This window comes from Anabrus simplex, chromosome 1 (assembly GCF_040414725.1).
Source record: "Anabrus simplex isolate iqAnaSimp1 chromosome 1, ASM4041472v1, whole genome shotgun sequence".
In the NCBI taxonomy this organism is placed as follows: Eukaryota; Metazoa; Arthropoda; class Insecta; order Orthoptera; family Tettigoniidae; genus Anabrus; species Anabrus simplex.
The window spans coordinates 561,466,092-561,486,032 of record NC_090265.1 but is presented as its reverse complement, the minus strand read 5'-3'; the positions used below and the strand labels follow the sequence as shown (position 1 = coordinate 561,486,032).

General features: G+C 41.7%; 1 protein-coding gene across 1 annotated transcript in view; it reads right to left on the bottom strand.

The window, feature by feature from the left end:
* LOC136857145 (major facilitator superfamily domain-containing protein 6) overlaps positions 1 to 18,648 on the bottom strand; it is a 174,242-nt gene extending 155,594 nt beyond the window's left edge. Inside the window, exon 1 of the mRNA XM_067135562.2 lies at positions 18,337 to 18,648. The gene's annotated coding sequence lies outside the window, so the exon portion shown is untranslated. The remainder of the gene's footprint in view (positions 1 to 18,336) is intronic.
* Between the last annotated feature and the right edge of the window lie 1,293 nt (positions 18,649 to 19,941).

Here is a 19,941-nt window from a genome sequence, read left to right as displayed (position 1 = left end):
AACATACCACTTAGTCGAGCAGCTCGTCTTCTTCCTCCCAGTTCTTCCCAGCCCAAACTTTGCAACATTTTTGTAACGCTACTCTTTTGTCGCCCAGAACAAATTGAGCTCTTTTTCTTTGGATTTTTTCCAGTTCTTGAATCAGGTAATTCTGACTTTTTTGCTTCTTTTTTTAGTTTTTGCTTGATTTGTGCTCATAAAAAATTTCATTTTTGATACAGTTTCTTCATTTGTGTATGGAACAGGACTACTATAAAATTTAGGCCACCTTATAAACAGTAATCAGGCAGAAATATACCCCACAAGAAAAAACAGTCGGCACTATGCACAAATTAGCGAGAATGAAAGGTAATACACAGTCAATGCACAAACCAGTGTCACATTTAGAACACTGTGTTCTCACTATGACGTACAAGTTTTGTGAGCACATCTTCTTTACTTCTTCTCAGGTGCGTAGTATACTTCTTGTCTCACATCTTACATTCGTCTTGACGCGATGCCGGCAAAGAATGGTCTTTAGATACCTTTTGGTAAATAAAATAGCGTATGGCTTTTAGTGCCGAAAGTGTCCGAGGACAAGTTCGGCTCGCCAGGTGCAGGTCTTTTGATTTGACTCCCGTAGGCGACCTGCGCGTCGTGATGAGGATGAAATGATGATGAGTACGACACATACACCCAGTCCCCTTGCCAGTGGAATTAACCAATGATGGTTAAAATTCCCGACTCTGACAGGAATCGAACCCGGGACCTCTGTGAACAAAGGACAGCACGCTAACAATTTAGCCATGGAGCCAGACAAATACCGTCAGTAGTGCTTTTTATCTCTGCAGTTACACATTAGGACACTTATTTTATCATTTCTAGCTGGGACGTTTTCTGATTATATACTTTGTTGTACAAAATTCAATATGCCTTTGCTGGCAAGATCTAGGGTTCTCACTGCACTGTGTCTTCTGGTGTGGGCTAGAACAAATTTGTTACTTTCATTAGCCTGTCTCAGTCTCATCCTTGGCTTTGACAACATGAAATTGACCGAGGTATGAGTGATGCCAGTAATGCCATGCCTTATGCACCCAGTCGCTGCTATGTATGGTATGAAGATATTCCTTCATTTCAGTGGGCTTGGCAGACTGATATGTAATAGCAACTTCTGTCTCAGTAAGGAAAGCAACGGGATACTACCTCACTCCTCACTTCCCTGGTACGCCTCTTCAGTGACACCCAGGCCACCTATGGCAGCTGATGGTGGAACTGTTGAGGATCAAACCACTTTCCGGGCTGAGAACTTAACATACGTAGATACAAAAGTCAACTGTTCTGAATGGCTACGTCAAACATTCATGCAATATAACTTTACCGCCCCTACCCCCGCTCATCTCATGAATCCACCCATGTATCCATACTAGGTTTTGACGGCTGCTTGATAATATCAATGCCACTATAGCACAGCAAAGTAATCTCCGTATAAGCCACGGAGGCACTTGGTAGGGTAGAGCTGTTACATTGTCACTAATGCCATGATTATTTACAATATCCAAGATTTTAGCAAGTTAAATTTCTCTCCTCATGAAAATAATTCATAGTTCTATATCACTGTGCATATGGACTCTAAAATGAAAGTTGGCTTAGTTCAGCTAATTTAGGTTATAATGTGCATATATTTTTTCGCAGTGTCTTGAATATAAATGCGAAGATAAAACGAAATAAACTGATCCTCTCATTCAGATAACGTAAAACCTTATTATTTATTGACCGCATTTGATATTTGTTATGACCGTGGTAGAGAAAGAATGAAATGGGGACATTTATTACGTAGCACATCTTTCTTTCTTTCTTTCTTTCTTTCTTTCTTTCTTTATTAATCCGTTTACCGTCCAGGTTGGTTTTTTTCCCTCGGACTCAGCGAGGGATACCACCTTTGCCGCCTGAGACTTTGGGTCGGGGGATACAACTGGGGAGGAGGACCAGGAGGCCTCATCTGCTACGCTGAACAGGGGCATTGTTGGGGGGTTGGGAAGATCTGAAGGGATAGACAAGGAAGTGGGAAGGAAGCGGCCGTGGCCTTAAGTTAAGTGCCATCCCGGCATTTGCCTGGAGGAGAAGTGGGAAACCACTGAAAACCACTTCTAGGATGGCTGAGGCTCAGTTGACCTTCCGCGGTTGAGTGTACCCTGTTAAGCTCTCGTAACACTTTTCAAATTTCGTGGCAGAGCCTGGAATCGAACCCGGGCCTCCGGGGGTGACAGCTAATCATAATAACCACTACACCACAGAGGCGGATGCATTTCCCGCATCTCTTGCTCATAATCTGACTCTTCTAGACCTGTTTGAAATTGGCGGTCTGTATGGCAACCGAGAAACCACAAGTAGAAACGTTTTTCACTTATTCTTCTTAAAACATATTTGAGCTCCATACGAGATCACTTTAATGATAATAATAATAATAATAATAATAATAATAATAATAATAATAATAATAATAATAATCCTGGCTCAGTCCGGTGGTATTTGAAGGTGCTCAAATACGACAGCCCCGTGTCGGTAGATTTACTGGCACGTAAAAGAACTCCTGCGGGACTAAATTCCGGCACCTCGGCGTCTCCGAAGACCTTAAAAAGTAGTTAGTGGGACGTAAAACAAATAACATTATTATTATTATTATTATTATTATTATTATTATTATTATTATTATTATTATTATTATTATTATTATTATTATTATAAAACAACTTCAGCATTGCACACAAACTTCAGTTATGTCTCTGAGTACTGAAAATATAAACATGAATTCTTGTAAATAGTCAATGATCATGAAGATATTAAACACTAAACATGTAAGAGTGTGAATTCTACATTACATTTTCTTGATTATCCTATGTGAGTTTCATACTTTCATTAATTCAAACAATTAATTTTAATAGTATATTCATTACTTCAGACCTAGTAGTACATGTAGGGGTAGTAGTAAATCTAATTAAAATACTGGTAAAAACATCTGAATAACTAATCTTACCGAAAATCCACAGATTATAGATAACTTAGGTCGTGCATTGAGTTTAGAATTTGAAGTTCATCGATCAGTTTATTAAATACCGGTAGTTAGTTGTTTTGAGGAGCAACAGTGAAACAAATACGTTACCGTGCCTTTACTGTACGTTTGAGGCACTTGGTAAGTACGAAAGTTCTGAAATAGAGGGGAAGATGACGGCTCAGGTATAAAAGAAGAACGTCCTTGAAGGGAGTCTAAAGTCTTGTACATTCGTGTTCGCTAACAACAAACACATACATGATCTTCTTTGAAATAATGCTTCCCTGATATATTGCCGATAATGAATGGGCAAGCCGTGTGCCCTCGTTAAGTACATACAAATGCATACAAAGGAGACGCTACAAAGATTTAGGGCGAAGTCATGGGGCGAACATTTTCTTATTTCATAATTTAAAACTTATGAGTACAGATGAGAATTCATGGGCGCCCGCAAGGGGGGGCAAGGGGGGGGGGGGGCGCTTGCCCCCCCCCCCTGGAATTCTAAAACGCTGATGTTCAATTGTTTAATATCATACCAGATGATTTCATAAACTGAACTTACTGACAGTCATCTAGCATCTGTTATATTCGCAAATTTCTGTAAAAAATTTAATGTTGCTGACGTTATATTGGTATTTATATTCAAGAAAATTGTTAATGTACCCCCCTTGGAAAAGATCCTGCGGGCGCCCATGGAATTATAGGCGCTAAAAACAGTTGACATAGGCAGGCATACAGGCTCTTAAATTGGGCAAATTAATCATGTAAACAGGCACTAACGTGTAAAATAGGCAACAAAATAGGAATGAAAAAATACTTCTAATTTAATGACACGCTCAATTATTATAAAAGGAATTTACAACAAGCAACTTTTCAATGTTTTCCGGTTCTCCTGTCATGCAGAATGTTTCTGCTCTGAGAGAAAGATCTCTCAACACCACATGAAGTGATCGGACAAAACTTCAATGAAGCCAGTTCCTCTGGTTTTGGGTCAGTTGTTTCATCTTCCTCACCTCGTAGACCCTGGCTAGCTTTACCATCGCTTTTCATCCTGGATTCCGCTCCAGGACCCTATCGAACTTTTCGCTGACAGCAACTACCTTCCCAGAGGTTCGGTCAAAACTTCTCATGACTTCTTTCACGATCCTAAATGATTTTACCAGACGCATACCACTCTTCTCAAATTCGGTGATTTTTCCCGGCAGTTTGCATAAAGTGGAACATCTTCAAACTTTGACAGAGGGATATTAGCTCCCATCATTGCAGTACATAGGACTGAAGAAAATTGTTTTAGGTCGCTGTTCACAGTGGACTGGTAGGAAGGTTGCGTTGATACAACTTTTCCTACTCGTGTCAGATGTATCGCAGTATTTCTATGTTGATATACAGTATGTGGTGTTTTTAATATTTTATCTGAAAAACAATAAAATTGACTTAACTTACAATGTCCCTACAGTTGGGCTAATTGGCAATAACGCTTAATATATATCATGCATATGTTTAATTTAAAAAAAAGACTATTAGAGATGTTTCCAGAAGTACAACATTTTATGAAATCGGAACAAAGGAATTCGTAATTTACATGGAAAAACGTCCTCAAATATTTAATAATAATGTTATTGTTGGAATTACGTCCCACTAACTACTTTTACGATTTTCGGAGACGCCGAGGTGCCGGAATTTAGTCCCGCAGGAGTTCTTTTACGTGCCCGTAAATCTATGGACACGAGGCTGACGTATCTGAGCACCTTCAAATACCATCGGACTGAGCCAGGATCGAACCTGCCAAGTTGGAGTCAGAAGGCCAGCACCTCAACCGTCTGAGCCTCTCAGCCCGGCGGAAAATATTTTTTCAGTTTTAATTTGGTAGTATCGTGTCTAATTCACCGGGTGAAAAAAATAATAAAAATGACGTGAAACGATGCCTGAGTAGCGCAGAGGAAAGATCCTTTCTTTATGCTTGCCAGGGATCCACCAAGCTGCCCCTACCAGTATTCTTACTTATATAGAAGAATTAAAACGATGGCACTATAAATTTCATTTGTGAACATTTTATTTCTTGCTATTCGCCGGGTTTGGTCATCCGGGTTAGCTGTCGTGAAGACTATTTTCTGTTGCCTGCCATAGATCCTGCATTATGTGTGCCCACAATGCTGTCACCCTCGTTGAAAATTAGAAAACCGTGTAATTTGAAATTGTCATGGCACAATTTAGAAAGACTCTAAAGAGGATGCTAGAGGCTTGTTGGCACCTTCGCAGCCCCAACCTGGGAGCTTATGCACCCCCCCCCCCCTCCAGACTCTCTTTGCTTGCCCGCTAGCGCAACGATTACTAACCGGGGCTCACCAATCCAGACCAACGGTCTTTTCACTGGCCTGGTCTAGTATAGATAGTCTTGGCAGTCTTGTAAAACACGCTGTGACATCGTCCGAGCCGTGCCATGTAGTATGCCTAGCCTCTGTGACCAAAACACCGTGTCAGTATTTTTGTACTGAGTCGCACCCGAGGTCAGTGGCCCCTAGCAAGGTCATTGATCCACCAGTACCACTTGCTCTTGTTTACAAACAGGACCACGTGCCTTTGTTTACCAACATGAGCACCTGTGAGGCGCGGATTTTGAATAAGAGAGCATGCCTAACCTCACAGTCGTCATCTTGGAGGGGCGTAACCTCACTCTACGTGCTCTTGTTTACTAACATAAGCACGTGTGAGGCGCGGATTTTGAATAAGAGAGCAAGACTAACCTCACAGACGTCATCTTGGAGGGGCGTAACCTCACTCCACGTTTTGTTTACTATTACGACCACGTGCTCTTGTTTACCAACATAAGCATGTGTTAGGCGCGAATTTTGAATACGAGAGCAAGCCTAACCTCACTGTCGCTATCTTGAAGGGGCCTAATTAAAAAGTCACCATTTGGACGCAGTTTTTACAGTTAGATGTCTCCCACCTCCTTACAGGCGCTATTTTGGAGGGGCCTAACTACACTGTCGCCATATTGGGCCACGTTTTACGGTTAGATGCACTTCCCGTCGCCATTTGGAGGGGCCTAACTACACGGTAGCCATCTTGAGCCCAGTTGTACGGCTAGATGCCCTTCACGACGCCATCTTGCCAGATGCCCTTCCCGATACCATCTTGGAGGGGCCTAATCTTACAGGCTATAGTTTTACGGCTAGATGCCCTTCCCGGCGCCATCTTGCAAGATGCCCTTTCCGACGCCATCTTGGAACGGCCTAACCTCACAAGGTGGCCAGATGGCCTTCCCGACACCATTTTGCTAAATTTTCTTCCCGACACCATCTTGGAGGGATCTAGCCTCAAAGGGCCTAGTTTTACAGCTAGATGTCCTTGCCGATGCATCTTGCTAGATGCCCTTCCCGACGCTATCTTAGAAGGGGTCTAACCTTACAGGACCTAGTTTTACGACCAGATGCCTTTCCCGACGTAAAGGGGTTAGTTTTATGGTCAGATGTCCTCTCCGACCCATCTTGGAGGGGACTAACTACACCGTCACCATCTTGCGCCCAGTTTTACGGACAGTTGCCCTTCCCGTCACCATTTTGGAAGGGGAAGGCTTTACATCTCCATCTGACGGACAAATAACTATGATCACTCCTTCTCTTCCTTCTCCTAAAACGCATCTCTACTTTGTTGTGCTCCTGTGTCATCGTGAGGTCTGTTCAAGGCTTTGCGTATCCATCCGACAGATAGATGCCCTCCTCCTGGTCATCGTCTGTCCCAGTTTTACGGATAGATTCCTTCCCTCCTCCTCCTCATCGTCTGGCCCAGTTTTATGGACAGATGCCCTTCATCCTCCTCCTCCTCCACCCCATCGTCTGTCTCAGTCTTACGGGACGGGGTAATACCTTCCCTCCTCCTCCTCATCGCCCGGACCAGTTTTACGGACAGATGTCTATCCCTGCTTCTGGTCTGGCCTAGTTTTACGGTCAGATATCCTTTTCTCCTCCTTATCTGACGCATTATTTATGCTAAGCTGTTGACTATCTATGTTCTCTTGGCCCAACTCTTGTAAGAGACTTCATTTCCGAAGTGGTGGGGGGAGTAAAGCTCCTCCAGTTTTGCGTAAAATATGATTTGACGTAAGTTCAAATTTTTTAATATCGTAACAGTAACATTCTGAAGGTATATGTTTGTAAGCCAATCAGGTCGTTAGAAGGTAGAAAAACTGCCATTAACACCACTGCGAGGGTTGTAGCCCCGTCTGACCGAAGTGTAGCAAGTTTCTCAAAGCCCCATTTTTTGAGTATGTTTTACATACATAATCAATATTTCAAAAATAAAGTAGAACATATTGTGATATATTCAATATGTGAATTAAAATAGAATTTTTTTTTTGCTAGGGGCTTTACGTCGCGCCGACACAGATAGGTCTTATGGTGACGATGGGATAGGAAAGCGGCCGTGGCCTTAATTAAGGTACAGCCCCAGCATTTGCCTGGTGTGAAAATGGGAAACCACGGAAAACCATCTTCAGGGCTGTCGATAGTGGGATTCGAACCTACTATATCCTGGATGCAAGCTCACTACCGCGCGCCTCTACACGCACGGCCAACTCCCCCAGTAAAAAAAAATCATCACTATTAGTGATTTTGTATAATGCATTTATATATTTAGAAAACAAAGCAGATAAATGTGATAAAAATATAGAGAATGTTAAATTTCTCTTAATACTACATAATATAGAAATTAGAATTTAAAAATAAATAATGATAATAATAATCTTTTATGATTTTTGAATTCACTAATAGTGATGCACTGATGACATCTCTATTTTCAAATAACATATTTAATATGTAACATTATGTTCAGCTTTTTCGGAACATTGATTATGTATGTAAAAAAATTATAACATTATACAAATATACAAATCTCTGACGTTTCTTGGTAAATGATCCTCGTTTTATTGTAATTGAATGCGATTTAATTATATCGTAAGAAGAAGAAGAATGAATATGGTAGAGGAGTGAGAAGAATCCCATTCTTTTTTGCTTTATATCACACCGACGCAGATAGTTGTAGGAAAGGCCTAGGAGTGAGAAGGAAGCGGGCGTAGCCTTAATTACGGTACAGTCTCAGTATTTGTCTAATGTGAAAATGTGAATCCGCGGAAAACCAACATCAGGGCTGACGACGGTAGAGGTAGGTCTCCCGGTTGCAAGCTAACAGCAGTGTGCCGTGTAAACAAATTTCAGTTTCTCTATTATTTAGTAGAGTAAAACAAAACGTTAAAATTGACACGCAGGCAACCTAGATTGTGTCAGAGGATCTATCATGCTGACAATACGACACCTCGTAACCTGCAGGCCCTTCGGGCTGAGCAGCGGTTGCTTGGTAGGCTACGGTTATTATTATTATTATTATTATTATTATTATTATTATTATTATTATTATTATTATTATTATTATTATTATTATTGATCAGCCATGAATAACGGCTGAGATGATCTATCATCCTGACCATAAGTCCCTTGAAATCTGCAGGCCCTTCGGACCTCTAGACACCTGGGTATTCACCCCTAGGGGTTCACAACTTAGGAGTGAGGGGTTGACGGCATGACAGTGAGATGGATGCCCCGGTCTAGAAAGCCAAAAATAAATGGAACGACATCGAATGTGTTATTGAAAAACTGGAAAAACTAAAAAAAATGACATTATGGCTATCTGCTGTATTTATCATCGATTCTGATTCTATTAAATTTCCATCACCTCTTCGATATAGAAAAAAATGAATATTATTAGAAGCAAACAGTTGCCGTTGATAATTTTGTAAGTTCGATCATAATTTGAAGTGTGGTACGAGAGCAGTATCCCCCGACTCGGCAGGCCAATCCTCTGTAGCCTCATCGCCGACCATTTAGCTGAGGAATATTAATTTATTAATTTTATTCATACACTTGTATAGTCAGACGGTAGGACAAGCATACAATCATACGTGTCTTATAGTAGAATGCATTCGTTTGCAATTTACATGATACCACATGTGGGCTGTACAAAAGTTCTAACTGTGATTGTGTTCACGGCGATGTATATGTAGAGAGATAACGATAATAGTAATGTTTCCATTATTCGACTGTGTTAGGAATGGAATGTATGTAGCCCCCATCGAGTGACGAGGAGATATGTGTTCTATGACTTTTTGCACTCTTTGTATCTTATATTCCTACGAATCCGTCTACCACTCTGCATAGTAACCATAATCGTTAAGGTGTTAAGTCTGTATGGTCTTGGGGTTGGCTAGCCAGATTGAAGCCCCATGTCGGCAGACGTCAAGATAGTTTTACGTGGTTTCCTCTTTTCACATCACGCAAATACTGGGGCTGTATCTTAATTAAGACCACGGCCGCTTCCTTTACATTCCTAGACCTTTCTTGTAGGCTTCGGGTGATACCTGACCTTGCCGGGAATCGAACCCGTGAATAGCATCTTCTGCTCCAGTAAAGAATAAGTCAGTTAAACAATTATTGCACTTTTTTAACGTAATTGACCATGATCTGACCGGGAATCGAACCCGTGAATAGCATCTTCTTTTACAGTACTTAATTGTGCAATCACAACGCTGCAATAATTGTCGGGGCTGAGTTTTACAGCCTAGCATTTGTATAATATTAATAATTATCAGGCTGTGTGGGTTCGACCCTCCCCTACAATCGAACCCTGACCTCTAGTACAGCAGGCCGTGGTCTTAAGTTAGGTACCATCCCGGCATTTGCCTGGAGGAAAAGTGGGAAATCCACTTCGCGGATAGCTGAGGTGCGAATCGAACCTACCTCTACTCAGAAAAATCCCTGATTTGACCGGTAATCGAACCCGGCCACGAACTATCCAATGTAGGGTGCGTAGACTACGAACTAGCCTTAGATGCAGGTAACCGGGCTAGGAATCGAACCCGGGCCGCGAACTAGCCCTCAGCACTGCTCAGCTCGACAGCGTGTTCGGGAATCAAAACCGGGCCTCTGGAGGTAGCAGACGCAAAAAAACACACACACACACACACAGTCATCGTGACAGAAGAAGTAATGATTTTAATTTTAGTTTCCTTTATTGTATTGTAAGTGTGATTCAGTGGTACAGCGCGAGAACAGACCGCTGCGCTGAAGAAAATGCCACTGTGCGAAAGTGAATAGCTTCCTTCCTGCATTAACAGTATGCTGTGCTGTGTTGGAGACACGTTCATTTCCTATCAACTCAATGAAGATTACATTCATCATTTCAAAACATGAATAATTCTCTTCTTATTTTGTTTACATATAAGTATATATTATGCTAATATGAGGTAAATAATTAATTTTTTTTAAATGCGATCGAAGTGTATGTGCGGAATTAAAACACGTACATGAAAGCTGTGTAAATGTGTCTTTTTCCGTTGGTTTCTTCACTACGTTAGAAGATGGTGTGTTACGTAGTCCAATGCGTGTGCTATGTGATGTGTTTAAAATACATCAATATATCCGTGTTATTATCCATACTATGTTTATTAATCGTAAATAGGAGCAAATCCATCTCCTTACCACCGAAGAATTATGATATTATTATTATTATTATTATTATTATTATTATTATTATTTATTGCACACCACTGTCGTTGTTGTGATTAGCTGCTACACCTGGAGGCTTGGGTTCGATTTCCGGCTTTGTCACGAAATTTGAAAAAAGTCTGTTGGATGGAGACCTAAAGCCATATGCTGACCTCTTGATGCTGAAGTACTAGTCCTCTTCCTCAGCTTCATCCTACCAGACCTTAAAGGGCTTACGTTCCTTGAGGTGGTAGAGGTATGATCCCTCGCTAACACTGAGGGTTGACAACACTGGTAGGTAAACGGATTAAGAAAGAAAATATTTATCATTATTATTATGTGCCTATAAATATAGTAAGTACAGTGTGATTTAAAATACTATAATGCATGTGTAAAGATGATGAGACACTTATACAGACTGCGTGCCATTTTTAAAAACTAAGATTATGTTTCATACCCAGCTCGGTTAATGTATATACATGTGTTATACCGTTAGCTGACTGCATGTAATAGGTGAGAATAGGTAAAGGGAATGATCGAAGTACAAGATCTTTACTGTCTGTTGGATGAAGACGTAAAGCCTTGCGCTAACCATTTAGCCATGGAGCCGGACATAATAATAATAATAATAATAATAATAATAATAATAATAATAATAATAATAATAATAATAATATTTTGTAATGTAAAATATCGTAGCTCTGCAAATGTTACGCATAGACACAGTCGCACTATCTACATCTGACGGTTTTCGGAGAAGGTGAGGTGTTGGAATTCATCCGCCCTGCAGATGTTTATCTATATACCAGACTGATTTATTTAACCGCATTTACATACCACGGGGACGGAGCTCGTTATATGTACGACTCCTTGCTGAATGATCCGCGTTGTCACCAAGCAAATGCTGTAGCTGTATCAATCCACAGCTTGTTTTCCAGTTGTTCTTTTTGCTATTTGCTTTACGTCGCACCGACACAGATATGTCTTATGACGACGATGGAATAGGAAAGGCCTAGGAATGGGAAGGAACCGGCCGTGGCCTTAATTAGGTACAGCTCCAGCATTTTCCTGGTGTGAAAATGGGAAACCACGGAAAACCATCTTCAGGGCTGCCGACAGTGGGGTTCGAACCCACTATCTCCCGATTACTGGATACTGGCCGCACTTAAGCGACTGCAGCTATCGAGCTCGGTCCAGTTGTTCGACTGAAGCCCCATCTAGCGGCGAGGTTACGAAATGTGTTGACTGTCGAAGCCTGTTACACACCCCTAGGGCAATGAAATGCTGATGACAGTGAAAACGTAAAGAAAAACCTGTTCCCCGCCTCCGCTTTGTCTTACATATTGTGTGCGGGATTTGAACCGCGGAATTTAGCGGTGAGAGGCCTGCATCCTAAGCTGTGGCTAACCATGGCTAAATGGTTAGCGTGCTAGCCTTTAGTCACAGAGGTCCTGGGTCATCCTCATCACGACGCGCAGTTCGCCTACGGACGTCAAATCAAAAGACCTGCACCAGGCCTCTTCGGAGGCTACATGCTATTATTATTATTATTATTATTATTATTATTATTATTATTATTATTATTTAGAAATTGCTTTACGTCGCAGCGTCACAGAGAGGTCTTATAGCGACGATGGGATAGGAAAGGCGCAGGAGTAGAAAGGAAGCGGCTATGGCCTTAAGTAAGGTACTGCCTCAACATATGCCTGGTGTGAAAAAGTGAAACCACGGAAAAACTATCTTCAGGGCTGCCGACAGTGGGGGTTCGAACCCACCATCTCCCGACTGCAAGCTAATAGCTACATAGCCCCTAACCGCACTGCTAACTCCCTCGATCACTCTGAAAGAGCAATAATCGACAATCAATCATCAGCTGTACCATAATATCCCCAAAGACGTAGATAATATGCGATGTTTATATTCATAGAGACCATACGTCTCGAAAAAAACTTCCATCGTAATAGGTGGTGTTAAGTACATAGGGCCTTGGCCTACCAAACGACCGCTCCTCAACCCGAAGGCCTGCAGATTACGAGGTGTCATGTGGTCAGCGCGACGAATGTATGTTATTCTTGGCTTTCTAAACTGGGGCCGTTATCTTACCGTCAGATAGCTCCTCTATTCTAATCGCGTAGGCTGAGTGGACCTCGAAGCAGCCCTCAGATCCAGGTAAAAATCCCTGACCTGGCCGAGGCAGGAACGCTACCTCTACACCACCACAATCACCTACAAACTGAGTATTTTGTTGGCTCGTCTTACATCTCTCAAACGGGCAGGCATGGATCGTACCAATATTTCGCAGTATGATTGACTTGTTTTCTCCCGTTCTTCGCGTAAAGCAGCTTTCAGTTCACCTTTGTTGGAAATCCTATTTTACCTTATTGCCATTTCTAAGTGATGTCACAAATTCTCTATAACGTTTACATCTGGCGACTGAGGAGTGTTTCCAGCACCTTTGGACAGTTACACAGGAGCCACATTCTCACTATTGGAGCTTTGTGCTTGAGTTCATTATCCTGATAATACTTCTACTGTTCATGTATTCCAGGTTTTTGAGGACTAGCAGGTAAATTGTTTTCCAGTATGTCTTCTTATTCTTAATCTGTTTACCCTCCAGGGTTGGTTTTTCTTTCGGACTCAGCGAGGGATCCCACCTCTACCGCCTCAAGGGCAGTGTCCTGGAGCGTGAGGGAGGCGGTCTCACCTGATATGTTGAACAGGGGCCTTGGTGGGGGATGGGAAGATTGGAAGGGATAAACAAGGAAGAGGGAAGGAAGCGGCCTTGGCTTTAAGTTAAGTACCATCCCGGCATTTGCCGGGAGGAGAAGTGGGAAACCACGGAAAACCACTTCCAGGATGGCTGAGGTGGGAATCGAATCCACCTCTACTCATTTGACCTCCCGAGGTTGAGTGAACCCAGTTCCAGCCCTCGTGCCACTTTTCAAATTTCGTGGCAGAGCCGGGAATCGAACCCGGGCCTCCGGGGGTGGCAACTAATCACACTAACCACTACACCACAGAGGCGGACGTTTTTCAGTATGTTCAAATACATATTTTTATCCATTATCCCGTCAGTGAAAGTCAGCTTCCCTACACAACTAGCTGCCATGCACCCCCAACATAAACACCTCCTCCATCGTATTTTAACCCTTGGATGCATAGTAGTAGGTTTTAGCTCATCATTCGGTTTTCTGACAGTAACCTTCCCATCTGATAGGTTGAATTTGTTTTCATCTACAAAATTTACCGTTTCCCAGGAGTCAAAATCTTTTCCCATGTGCTCTCTAACAAACTGTAACCTGTTCTTCTATTCAGTTTGTTGACCAATGGTTTTTTCGTACTTACTCTTCCATACTTATACTTTTCCTGATAATGCGCCTAATTATTTCTGGATCGGCTTTCTTCCCTGTATGTTCCTCAAACATTACAGCAAGTTTTGGAGCACTAATCATTGGATTCTCCTTAACCTCTCGTAGCGTCAAACGTTCGTCTGTGGAATTAAAGATTCTTTTCTTTGTCCTTATTTTCAATCCGGTTGGTACTTTTATACCTAACTATAACACTTTGCACAGTTGAATGACTTTGTTCACAATTTTGTCAATTTCTCTTAATGATTTTTGTGTTTTATAATAAAAAAAATCAACTCTCTATCTTCTTTCGAAGACTAACCTCTATGACGGCTCATTATTACACAACTTGGTTTTTACTTCGCAACGCTTGACGATATACTGAACTTGTCTCCTGCGTTTCGTATTGGACTTGAGGTCTGTGGATGCAGAGAGAGTCTTGACCCACAAGTGGTCACGGTTGGTCAGTGGTCCAACAGCTCTGCACTCTGACCGGCCAACCGAGAGGAGGGGTGGCCACGGCTCTACCGTGGCTCTACGCCTCTGCATTCGGGAGACGGGACAGGTCTGGACCTCACGGTTGGCCCCAGCCGGCGGCTGTCCTGAGAATGGTTTTCCGTGGTTTTCCATTCTCCTGCACTAAGGTGAATGCCGGGATAGTTCCTAGTATAGGCCACGGCCGCCAACCCCCTCACCTTCTCCGAGCATCTCCTTCACCGTAACAAATCTCCCGGCCTGAGAGACGGCCTCACCGTCTAGGCGGCCCGCCTCCCCCTTCAGACGAGGAATGAAAACATTTTAGCAGTAGTTAGACTTGACAGTCAAACGTACAGTGTTTATACCTGTCCATCGAGGTCTGTATGAGTTTCTTTGTGACCTCGAGCAGCAGCATAATACCAACGAATCAGACATACTTGTGTTAATTTATGGACAAGATAACTAACAAGTAGTGGCATAATAATAAGACATATACACGTTACATTGCACATAAAAATATGATGAATATATATATATTTTTTTGCTAGGGGCTTTACGTTGCACCGACACAGATAGGTCTTATGGCGACGATGGGATGGGAAAGGCCTAGGAGTTGGAGGGAAGCGGCCGTGGCCTTAATTAAGGTACAGCCCCAGTATTTTCCTGGTGTGAAAATGGGAAACCACGGAAAACCATCTTTAGGGCTGCCGATAGTGGGATTCGAACCTACTATCTCCCGGATGCAAGCTCACAGCCGCGCGCCTCTACACGCACGGCCAACTCGCCCGGTATGATGAATATAATCACACCCAACTTTCTGTTCATAATGAAACAAATAGATTACGATCGTGTATGAGTTTCATTGTGACTCAATGTATGTATGTATGTATGTATGTATGTATGTATGTATGTATGTATGTATGTATGTATGTATGTATGTATGTATGTATGTATTTATTTATGTATGTATATTTATTTCGAGTATAATGCGGTCGAGAAAATTCAATATTCCCTTTGTGTGTATCAAACTCGGCATAGTAATTTCACTTCCATTTTAGTGTGAGCTCTCTAAAACAATTACTTTTCGGCAGATAAAAGTTCCATAAACTGAACTTCAGCGGCCTATACACAACACTTAGTGGACTCTTAAATAACAAAATGCGTAATGATGACATATGATGAAAGAACTAGCTGTCGTGAATGCATCGTTGCATAGGAATGTGTTTGATTTTAAATGCCCAACGGGTATGATAAAAACTGAACAAGTACGACGTTTTCTTTTACTCTTAAACCAACTTTACCCGTAATTTGGAGACTAAAAATATTGTGTATACCGATACCACGCACAAAAAGAACTTCAGTGGTCGAACACTGAATTTCTCCGCTAAATTTTTCTTTTTGTGTACATAAAAATTATTATTCAATATTTTAAAGTATCACATTAACAGTGAGTTCAAAGATTAGCTCTACCTAATAATTAATTCAGCATCAAGAGATAAGCAGCGATTATGATATGAATGTGAATACAGTATACCCAAGATAAAGACATCGGAAGGGAAGAAAACAAGTAGGCAGATAGAATGTTAAGTAGGAAAAGAAAATTAGAGCAGATGTATCAATTCCAAATACTTGGGATGTTTTATTTCCCAGCACGGTAGAAATGGAATTATAGTGTATCCCAAGTTAGATAAAGAGCCCAGTTATGATCGATGGTACGTTAAGAATTTGTGCATGTCAACTACTAACCAGGTACCTGATTTTTTTGCCTTGAGGTGATAATTTGACTGATGATGCCCTCAATGAAGGGCGAAACATGTCTCAAGTGGAATCAATAATAAATTCCTAATTTATAAAATTTATATGTATTGAATAGGTGATAAAACAAACCTTTTAGCATCCTACATTCAGTAGCTTCAATACGGATAACAATGATTTTTATCACTTGCAAGACCAAATAATGTAACATCATTCTGTTTTCAGGCCTATTTTGCTACTCATGAACGTACTGTAAGTTGAGTGGACTCTATTTATCCCACTCAGCCCGACGGTATTTGAAGGTGTTCAAATACGACCGCCTGGTGTTGGTAGATTTACTGGCATATAAAAGAATTCCGGGACAACATCCTAGCACATCGGAGTCACCGAAAATCGTAAAAGAAGTTAGTGGGACGTGAACCCATAAACATGATCATCTTACTTGCAAACGTGGAGTATCAGATATTAAAGTAGAGAGAAATGATGGGAACTGTGGCAGGAGGCTCAGTTACAAAGAAGCTACGTGGTAATTGGGCTAGGTGAAGAAATAATGGCAGTTAAATAGGGTAAGCTACAACATAAGAGGCTATTTAGAAGGTATGAGTAAAGAGATGATGGTTAGACTCAGTATTCGATCAATCAATCAATCAATCAATCAATCAATCAATGATCTGCGTTTAGGGCTGTCGTCCAGGTGGCCGATTCAGTTGTTCGCCTAGCCTTTTCTTAAACAGTTTCAAAGAATTTGGAAATTTATCGAACATTTCCCGTGATAAGTTACTCCAATCCCTTACTCTTCGTCCTATAAATTAATATTTGCCCAAATTTGTCCTCCTTGAACTCCAATATCTTCGAAAATCCTACTTCGGGGTCACAATTCAAAAGGGGGAGCCAGTGAGACGGAGGAAATTTATGTGTTTCTGGGACCTGTAATGTCAATCCTGATTAACTCCTGATTATTAGTGGCCATTCTTAATTCAGGGGGTGAAATACACATTTTCTGGTGTTTAATGACTGTAAGAGGAATTTCCTCTGCTGCAAGTAAAGACACAGTGTACTGGTGTCTTGAATGCAAAGATAGACTTTTCATGGAATCATGTGAATACAGTACATCCCTCTTCACAGGGTTAGCATTAGGAAGGGCATCCAGCCATGAAACAGAGCTAAGCCTACATGTGCAACACAGTGGCACCCCACAAGGGTATCGAAAAAGCCGTAGAAGAAGAACAAGAAAAACTGCGAATGATATTTTGGGTTTTCAAACCGTTCCTAAAAGGGATTTTGTTATGTATAATTTATTTCTGCAAATAAACAGTAATGTTAATATGAACAAAAATGATGTCCTTTTTTACATAAAACTGAACCTGTTATGTGCATGCAGACTAGGGAGAAATTATTGTACATAGTTTATACAGGGTGGGCACATTCAATAACTTCACGCTATGGAAGAAGAGGTCATAGTTCTGAATACGAATAGAGGATCACCGAGGTGCGTGGTTCATTCAAAGAGGCTTTCTGACAGAGCGATGTCTATCGAAAATGTTAAAGGAGCGTAAGTTTCCTAATTAATTATCTTATATTCTTCCAAGAGAAAAAGGACTAAATTCGCACATGTATTAAATTCTCAAAGTAACAACTACTATAATTATATTCTACTGAAGTCGATAAGAAGCATTTAAGAATAACCTAACGTTTCGTTCTCTCATTCATAATAGCTGTATCTAGTTTGCACAAAAGTGGTGCATAATTTCATATCAACATATTTTTAGAGGTCATGTTTTAGATTATAATATTCAGAAGATGACTTGCCAAACAGGATGTCAGCTGTTTCCATCCTCTAAGGTCCATACCATTGTTACTGCGTTGCTTTTTGATCGTCATCGAGTACCGAAGAATACATTACGATAGTAACATGCAGTGAAGGCATCTTGCAACATAAATAGTGTTACATGTCGTATACAGGTACACTTCCTTAATTAATACATTTCCTGTGTTGTCTCATTTGACGTCACTGTTAAGACAGATCATATATTTGGCACATTGTTAAGGCAGATCATTTGTTTGGCACACTTCCGTGAACTCAGGAGGATACGAAAATAACTCAACCCAGTTCTAGTAACAAAACACGATTCAAAAAAAAAAATTTGATTAGAAATGTTTAAAGTACAAATTATGTGAATGTGTATCTCACCTCGCAGCGCTGTTCCTCATACCAGTAGTAGCATGACAAGTATGTTGTCGCAGCTGATCTGTCACACATTACAGTACATCCCAGGCGCCCTCTGTAGCACGAACTGACGATACACGATCAGCGCACGTGCCTATACGAATGTTTACATTCGTCTTATTCTCGTACTTTTTAACTGGAATAACGCACAACCTGAGTTAATGGTATCACTGCCCTTCAGTGAGGCTTTTCCTGGTCGCCTTCAGCTCGAGGCTCATAGTGTATTTTAAATGATATGACAACACAGTTCAAGCAAGGTCAAACAGCTTCATATCCACTGTAGGTCTACCCTGTTTGGGCTGTTAATACTACTAGTAGCGCTGTCTAGCGTTCCGCGCCGTCGCCACAAGTGTTACCATAGCAACAATGGCGTTGCTAGTTCCCGTGGATAGGAGCAGAGGGCTCTGTGATCAAATGGGAATACTAAGGTTATCGATTGGACGGGAAGTAGACGAGACATTTTTCAAATGGGTTGTGTTAAAGGAACAATATTTAGAAAGTAAAATCTCTGACTTAAGGACATTCTGAGAAATATGATGAAAATTAAGTAAGACGACGTACTAAATTTAGTATCTGTAGTCCACCTCTGTGGTGTAGTGGTTGGTGTGATTAGCTACCAATCCCCGGAGGCCCGGGTTCGATTTCCATCTCTGCCACGAAATTTGAAAAGTAGTACGAGGACTGGAACAGTGTCGGGTCCACTGACCCTCGGGAGGTCAACTGAGTAGAGGGGGTTCGATTCCCAGCTCAGCCATCCTCCAAGTGGTTTTCCGTGGTTTTCCCACTTCTCCTCCAGGCAAATGCCGGTATGGTACCTAACTTAAGGCCACCACCGCTTCCTTCTTATTTGTCTATCCCCTCTAATTTCCCATCCCCCCACAAGACCCCTGTTCAGCATTGCAGGTGAGGCCGCTTGGGCGAGGTACTGGTCCTCCTTACCAGTTGTAACCCCGACCCAAAATCTCACGCTCCAGGACACATGACATGAAGCGCAACTATCCGTAGACTATCCAACCATTCGCGATGACCTAATCTAAGAGTGGATACGAATAGGTTCTAAAAGAGATTCTCAACTTCTAGCCACCAAATTGAACAGCTTTAAGCGTTTGCATCTCCTGCTCTAGGTTGTGATATTCAATCATGGAACAGTCGGCTGTCATTTTAGAGTGCTTAAACTTGGATACGTCTATAATTAATTTTAAACCAAGCGAGTAGGCTGTGCTGTTAGCTGTGAGCTGGCATTAGGGAGATAGTGGGTTCGAACCCCACTATCGGCAGCCTCGAAAATGATTTTCCGTGGTTTCCAATTTTCACACCAGGCTGTACCTATTAAGGCCACTGCCGCTTCCTTCCAACTCCTAGCCCATCATAGCCATAACACCTGTGTCTGTGCGACGTAAGACAAATTGTGAAAGAAAAACATCTTTCCTATCTCAAAAATCGCATGGCGTCAAGAAGGGCATCCGGCCTTAAACCCCCGGCTAAAACCAAAATGAGCTTGGATGACTCCAGAGACCCAAGAAATAACTCGGCTAAGGTGAAAAGAGTTTGGGGGGGAGGGGGGCGTGA